The sequence below is a fragment of the Lissotriton helveticus genome, chromosome 2_1, assembly GCF_964261635.1.
Source record: "Lissotriton helveticus chromosome 2_1, aLisHel1.1, whole genome shotgun sequence".
NCBI lineage: Eukaryota > Metazoa > Chordata > Amphibia > Caudata > Salamandridae > Lissotriton > Lissotriton helveticus.
In genome coordinates, this window is record NC_136059.1 from 1,456,492,286 (window position 1) to 1,456,500,561 (window position 8,276).

The following is an 8,276-nucleotide window of genomic DNA, read 5'->3' on the forward strand; positions in this document are numbered from 1 at the left end:
TTCATAGTCTGAAGAACATTCTAAATATTCATGCTTTGTAAATACTGCAGACATTTCTAGATCTGACATCATATTATTAAAAATCTCGAAGTCCCAATCATCAGAAAAGGTACTTTTAAAAACAAAGTCACTCAATGAAATCTTGAATAAGTGTGCAATCTTCAACAGCTCCGATGGGCCAAAAATGTCATATTCTGTTTTGTCCCAAGCCATACCATCTGGTATAGGAACGGCTGTGATGTTTACTGTTGAAAAGTCTCTTTGTTCACGATGGGATGATTTGTGTGGCTTGAGGAGTAAGTTGACGTTCTTACTTGCTGTGTCCATTTTGACATATCTTCCATTTATCAGCATACCCAGAGTTATGACCAGAGTTAACCAAAGTAGAAGAAAGAATATTCCCAACACAATCCAAAGTTCAATCCATGGTGAAACCAGATAAGTCTTTTCAAGGTGATGAAAAAAGTTAGTTGCTTGTTCTTTGTAAGTTATTTTTGCTGGTGTCGTTTCAGGCTCACTGGGATCCTCAGAAAACGTATCAAAGTTAATGAAATAGCTAAAGACAATTCTGTCAATGATGGGAATTGCATCCGGATTTGTTGAAATCGCTGGAAGCACTTGATCACTTGTTACTTCATTGTAGACAGGTGCTACTTCGTTGTAGACAGGTGTTTTATGACAAACTGTTATTTGGGTCTCAAGAGGTACAAGTTCCATGGCTTTGTTGCTTAGTCCTTCTTTTCTCACTGCAGATTCCTCAATGGTGATGAGTCGCTCAGTTTGAACCTCTTGGATTGTAGCTAGAGGAGTGTGTCTGCTACATTGGTGGAGTCCACTTGGCCTACTGCTTAGTATCGGCCACATACTGCGGTTTGATCAGGTTGATGGACACAAATCTGTTCTCCTTTTTGCCAGGAGGGGCAGCAGTAAAACTGTTCTTGATCCGTAGATTCCTAGGACAGGTGCTGGTTGTCTGTAAGAAGGCCCAAATTCCTTCTTGTCCGCGATCTTTTTTCTGACTAGATCACCATGCTTTGAGATCCAGACAGGCCTTGCTGGAACGGTCGTTTTTCCCCACTGGTGGTTGGCCTCAGGAACACTTTGTTTTGTTTCATTCTTAGTTCATTTAAGTCCTGCAAAACAGCCAGATGATCTTTGATAACAAATTTCTTTGCTTTCACCACTGATGTGTGACACTCAAGGTCCGAGATCAACATTTTAGTCCCAAAAAAGACCTCAGATGGAGTGATACCCCCTAGAGAACTTCTTGGCAAGTTATTAAGACTTCTTTGGACATTAGATGTTTGACCCACCCGGACCTAATACCCTAGCTGTTATAGATTGTTTTATGTCCCGCTTTTTACTCTCCACAACCGAATTTCCCTCAGGATGGAATGGACTAGAATACCTCAATGCAACGCCCAAACTGCCCATGGCCTCTTTGTAAGCTCGAAAGCTAAATGCAGGACCCTGGTCAGAATGTAGCGTGCCAATTGGGTATGTGCCAATAAAGACTTGCAAATCTTTTATAATGGTTCAAGCGTCAGCTGAGCGCTGAGGCCACATCCAAAGGAACCTAGAACATGAATCCACTGCGACCATGATATATTTATAGTTACCATCCCTTTGTAAGAGACCTCAGTGCTCCAGGTAAACGCACGCTAATGGTTTATCAGAGATTAACAGGGGCGTCTGCGCAGAACATTTCACAGTAGAGACCTTCATCTTCTGGCATATTTCACATTCCAAAACATAGTTTCTGGTTTGTTTCCTAATACCTGCCCACTAGTACCTTTGTTTGAATAATGATACTGTGGCGGAAACACCTGCATGAGCAGAGACGAGCCCTTCATGTGCTGCTAGGATCACTCTTAATCTATGTTCCATGTTTGGAATTACCCTATCCCCCACTCCAGGGATTCAAGCAAACGGAACATTATTTGTATCAGTTATATATGAGTATTTGAGTGGAAACCCTTTAGGTAACACTGCACATCTGCCTTTGCTTGTTGCATTAACAGCCAGCATTATTTCACTGTCTATTTCCGTTTTTGAACGAGTGATTGCAGCTACGGAAGACGTTTGTACAGCTGCCTTCACAGCTTCATCAGCCAATGAATTCCCTTCAACGTGAACGCCATCACGTTGATGACTCAGTGTGTGTATCGTGAGTATTTTATAGTCCTTCTAGTAACTGAACTACTTGTTCCGCAAGCGTTTTATGCTTGATTGTGCCACCTTTCGCATCTTTGAACCCGTTCTGAAGCCAATTCTGTAAATATTCATTGTAAGATTGGACACAATAGAAATAATCACACACTAAAAGTGTGGGGAATTCGCGATCCGTATTTTCAAGTGCCATTTTGAATGCTTGTAGTTCAGCTTGCTGAGCTGTACAATCTCCTAGAGATTGCATTTTTGTGACCATAGGTCGTAATTTCCCATCGCGCATACGACCTTTAATGATCGTGCATGCAGTTTGTTTACCCCCCGTACCGGGTTGTGCTGATCTGTCAGTATAGATTATATATTCATACTGGTCTAGAGGCAGAATTTCAGTAGGCAGAGAACATTCTTGTTCGTATTGTAGAAATGCTTGTGTTTTCAAATAAGGATCAAAAACGTATTCAACATCAGTTGCAGCAAGAGAATTAACCCATTGTATCCATCTCTAATGTAAAGCTTTTAGCATTTGGAATGCTCGCTTTTGTTACTACTTTTAAGGCAGGTACAGGTGTCACAACCATAATGCGTTTTCCCTGCGCTAGGGCTCTTTCTTTTGCTACAGCGGTTTGAACAGCTGTCAGAATTTTTTCTGTAGAAGTGAATTTCATTTCTGCTTGTGTGTACAAATGTGATTTGTATGCAATTGGTACTTTTTCCCCTTCATTAATAGTTAAGTAGGTGAATCCGCATTGACCCGGAATGATTCGGATCATTAAGTTACGTACGTTTACGCATGTTTGTAAATGTTTTGTCGCTAACATGTCTGTTTGGAGTGAACGCAAAATTTCTGGGTGTTCTTTTTTCCAATGAATGATTTTAAAATCAGGTTTGAAAAATTCGTAGAGAGGTTTCACCCTTTCTGCGTAGTTTAGAATGTAAGTTCTTCCAAAATTCAGGAAACCTAGAATCGACTGTAAGTTTTTCAGCGTTTTTGAAGCTTGGAGCAGCGCGCACATTTTTAAAAAGTTGGCTGCCAGGCTTTTGCCTTCACTTGATAATTCATATCCTAGAAAAAGGACGTTGAGATGGGCAATTCTAGATTTCTTAAAATTGAATTTGTACCCTTCAGAAGCGAAGTCCAGTATGATGGTGTTCACCCTGTTCAAGCGCCTATCCAAGTCATCGTCCGTCAGATAGATATCATCGACGTATGACAATGCCTCGTCATCATAAGTTTGTAGTAACTCTGTTACCCTTGCTGAGAATAACCCAGGACTATTCTTGAATCCTTGAGGGAGACGGCAGAAGTGACCCTGTGTTCTCATTATTGAGAAAGCGTTCAAATACCTACTTTCAGGTGCATATTTTGACAAAAGAAACCGTTAGAAATATCTAATGTGGTTTTTATATTTTTTATGCACAATGTTATTCATTAATGCCGTACTGTGTGCATTTTGTTCTGCAAATGTTTTGCAACAAGAGTTTGGATTGGAAAAGCAATGGAGCGGTGCACTACCAAGGTATAGTAGCATCTAATAATGAAGCATGATCAGTTCCTTCATAGATATCATCTTTATTGAAGTTCTTCAGGAAGGGCCAATACGCTTAGACCGCCTTTTGATGCTTTTCATTACTGGTCCTTATCTTGTAGGCCAACGCTGCATTTCTTTGATTCTTATATCTTGAGGGTGATTGGACTTCACTTTACAACTAGTGACACCTTTGGCCATACACTTATTGCCCTGACGAAGTTCATTCCTAGAACGAAACGCGTTGGCTGATGTCTGTTTTCTGTGCATTTGGATATATTTAAATAAAGATGGTATCTACGAAGGAACTGATCATGCTTCATTATTAGATGCTACTATACCTTGGTAGTGCACCGCTCCATTGCTTTTCCAGTTTTGTTTCCCGAACAGGTGCGTTGCATCCCTCAACGGCAGATGCAGGAGCAGGTTGTGCACACCATTCTCTTAATTGATATTTGACTGCACTTTGGGCGACTACACCGAGGCTTGTGCAGCACTTGGAGTCCCCCGTTGGATCTTTGTTTCTACAATAAGAGTTTAGATGTCTGTAATCTAAAAATAGACAATATGCATTGTCTGGTTTGGAGACAGGAAACAAAGGATTGTTCATTGATGAGGTGCATGTTTCAATCACCCCTTGGTATTCAAGTTGATCTAAGATCTCCTTGACCTGTTTTTTAGCTTCTTGCTTAACTGGGTACTGCCTTTGTGCAGTTGGTTGATTTTGTAACTGGATTTGTGGTGAGGAGAATCCTCATCCCATCCTACATTATTTTTGTATAATGCTGGGGCTTGGGCAACTGCCTATTTTCTGGCATAAGTATATTTTAAATGTATTGGAATATGGTTAGAGAAGGCAGGCATAATGATGTCTTCGCCATGGGGGCACTCCCTGACAAATACTGGTGGCCAGTCTTGTTCAGCTAGTAGTATGTCATAACCCTTTGAAATTCGCTCCCAAGAGGGGGCTTTCACTTTTCTAGGTATGTCTCCCTCCATCCGGAGTGTTATTTCATATAACCTATGTGGAGAGCTTACCCTGGTATCTGTAGTTTCAACTTGAATGTCTTCATTCAAATCCGATGTCTCCAGAAGACCCTTCAGGTTCTGGCGAGCTATGGTGACTTCTGCTGCGCTGTCCAACATTATCTGAGCCCATTCTTCATTCTTGAGTTGTGTACTCAAGATCCTCGGCATGTCTGATTTTTAGACCTGCTACCTTCCTTATGTTGAATTGGGGTTTTTTGTTCTTCTGAACGTGTTGATAGTCTTTGGACCTAACGCGTTCTTCCTTGTTTTCTGACCGTCCTCTTCTATCGGATTTCTGTGACAAAGTCTGAAAGGTACGAGAGGAACGTGTATCAGTATCTGGATATCTGTCAGGTTTTTTCAAATTATCCCTATTCCTGAGGTCATATCTCCTTTCAGAGGGCTCCTTTTGAGGAGACCTACCTCTGGCATGAGCTTGCTTCTCTTTGGAAGATTGTTTGCTATTGTCCCACTTCTTTTTAGAAGGAGTAGGAGTGTTTTAGTAAATACCTTTTCAGGACTTTCAGACAGTTGGAGTTTCACTGGTTTCCCACCCAAACTGTCTCTGCCTAATTCTTGATAGGATTTTTCAATTATTCTGGCTAGTCCTTGTGGTTGTTCTGTTACATAAAATTCCCTCAACTTCTGGCAGATCGCCACTGAAGCTGCTTCTCCTTTAATATTAGATAATATTATTGTAGAGACCTGTTTGAAATCTTTCAGTAGTTTCATACCTAAATTTAGAGCAGGCTCTGACCTGTATTCGTTTTGAATCTGTTTCAGGACATCAGGTCTTACAGCCATAGACGGAACCATGTTTTTTAGTGTACATTGCAGCGAAGACTGTACCCCAAGCGGTGCAGTCCTCCAGATGTGGTGTGATCCCCATTGGTAGACAGATTGCTAAAATTCTGTGTTTTTCATGAGGAAATACTGCTTCGATCTGAGTAATTTTTTGAGCTATCCAGAATGGAATTTGCTCATGTTTTGTGGGTAATTTACACATGACTGCATGTAAAGTCTGTTGTGTAATTTTTAATATATTTCTCTGGTGAGAGGTTTTTTGTGGAATAACTATTGTAGGTTGTACTGTAAGAGTCCGCATGACATATTGGACTAATTATCTGTAGATTTTGATTAATTCTTTGAGTTGAGCTAATAATTCTACAGCTGACATATCGTTAAGGTCAGGAGGTGGTGTATAGCCGGCTAAAACCGGCCATGTTGCTCCTGGTCTACCTAGTGGACCGAGCCTGGTAATGCGATTTAAATGTTTTAGGGTGCCGTTAAACCAGAGCTCATGCTCCTGGTAAGTGAGTGGAATTTCAATATCCTCGAAAGGAATATATTCCTCTGGTGGATCATCTTCTTTGTAGAAGTGAAACATACGTGTTACTGGATTTGCTTCGGGAAAACTATCCATTATTTTAATACCTCTGTCTGGTGATATTCATGTGCCTTTATCACAAAAACTGCTCTACCACCTCTTGATAATAGGCCATGTTTTATAAGTTTTATATGGTAAAGGCTTTCCTTAAATATTGAGGAATTATTACAGCATTTGCGTCAGTATCTTGAAAACCTGTAAAGTTAAAAGCTGTTTCTGCGTTTTTGCCTGTAGCTCCACGGGCCCGGGATTATCTACGTCGGCCATTTTTTTGACTGAAAGTTTGCAGAGCAAGTTTCAAGGGAACAAAGATAAGGTGTAAAATATTTTGTTACACTGTATCCTTCAACGTTGAACAACCAAAAAGCTAACACATAGGATTTTTCATCCTACTCAGCTATGGCGGATATTATCCTTTACCCACTCCAGATGTCTATTGGAGTATTTGCCGGAAAAGGGGTCTCTGAGAAAAGCACGACCGAGTTACTTTAGTGTCTAGCGTTAAATTAGTGCCTTACCGAACCGTTGGGCGCCATGTAGTGTAGTTCCTTTATCCCTAATAGGCTCTGCGCATTGGAAAAACATACCCTATAGTTTGGACATAGGACTGAGGTCAGTATGTCTCTATCGAGTATATTAAACTTAATTGTGTGTGTGCCAGCTAACTCAGAGGTCACTAGAAACTTTCTCCAATAAACAAGAAGGGATTAGTCTCTGACAACCGCATAAACATGACAACTTTGTTTCCCTTAGAATCAGAACAATATCTAAAGAGTCGTGGAAACAATAGATAACTAGTTCACTCAGTCAATAGTGCATGCTTCGCTTTTACAGAGTTGCATAGAAATAGAGAGACGGGCGTTTCAATAAAAGAGGTTTATTGAACAGTCTTATTTCTCATGCAAGAGATATGAACTGCTACAATCGTTAGACAAAGTGCAAAGTATAATGCGTACAGCGTAAACAGTAATATGAAATAAAACTGTAATAGCATTGTCTGTTGCTATGACATATATAACAATACATAAATAAATAACACAGGCTAAAATACTCAACTGGTGCTTCTAAAATACACCTACCCCGGTGTACTTAACCAAGTACGAGGGAAGAAGTAGGTGCTGCTTTAGCATAGGTTTAGTTTTTCCCAAGAATTACCAAAGGTTTCTCTAGGTTCTAATCAGCTCCATACCTTAGAATGAGAGCGGTTGGTATCTCTTTCTCTGGACTCGATTTCCCAACACCCTGTAAGGGGAGTCAGAAACACTCGAGCTGGATTCGCGGGAGGAGGATGACATGTTCTAGTCAGTGCATCAGCTGGGGATTTGGCTTCCTTCCATACTTTGCTGTGGCAAGCTGCGTCGTGCAAGTAGGAAGTCGAACTGCACCAAACCACACCTTGCTTTGCAATAGCAAGTGAAGGTATATTTATACCTTGAAGATGTTTAGGAATGCCAGTATTGACTTAAAAGTCAGGCATATGAACGTCATGAATGAACCCCTAAGGAATAGATATTTATGCATAATAAATGAGTTCTTGGAGAAATCAATATCCAAGCAAGGGGAAGTCCCTAATGGCTTAAGAGTCTGGTTTTCCAAGAACTCGTTGTGACGTAGATGAACGGATAGAAGTAGCCATGCCTGTATTTGGGTAGCAAAAACTATGCCTAAATAAGGACTGGATTTCTATGCCTATATAAGGGCAATGTGAAATATACCTATATAAGGGCATGAATCGGGAAATTCATACGGAATCTAAATCGATACACAACACCCCCACACTGCAAGCATTCAGGTAGAGCCTCAAGACCTAGCTCTTTGGATGAGCCGGAGCTGCCTGAAACCCCACCCGCCCAGCACCTTGAGACCCTCATGATTGAGTGGTACACTTCACAAATCCCTGATTGATTGACATCTTTTGGCATGGGTTCCCCTGCCTTTTTACCTCTGACCCCCCTGTTTTTGATCCTATGCTGAATTTTTATTTTGCTGGATTTAGGACTCTGGGGGATTTACCACTGCTGACAAATGCTAAAGTGCAAGTACTCAGTGTCTAGAATATAAGGTAATTGGTTTATCCATGATTGGCATATTTGATTTACTAGCGGAGAGTGTGATGGACGGTCTTCTACAGCGCACACAGCCTGGTGAGGTGGAAAAGAGGAGAG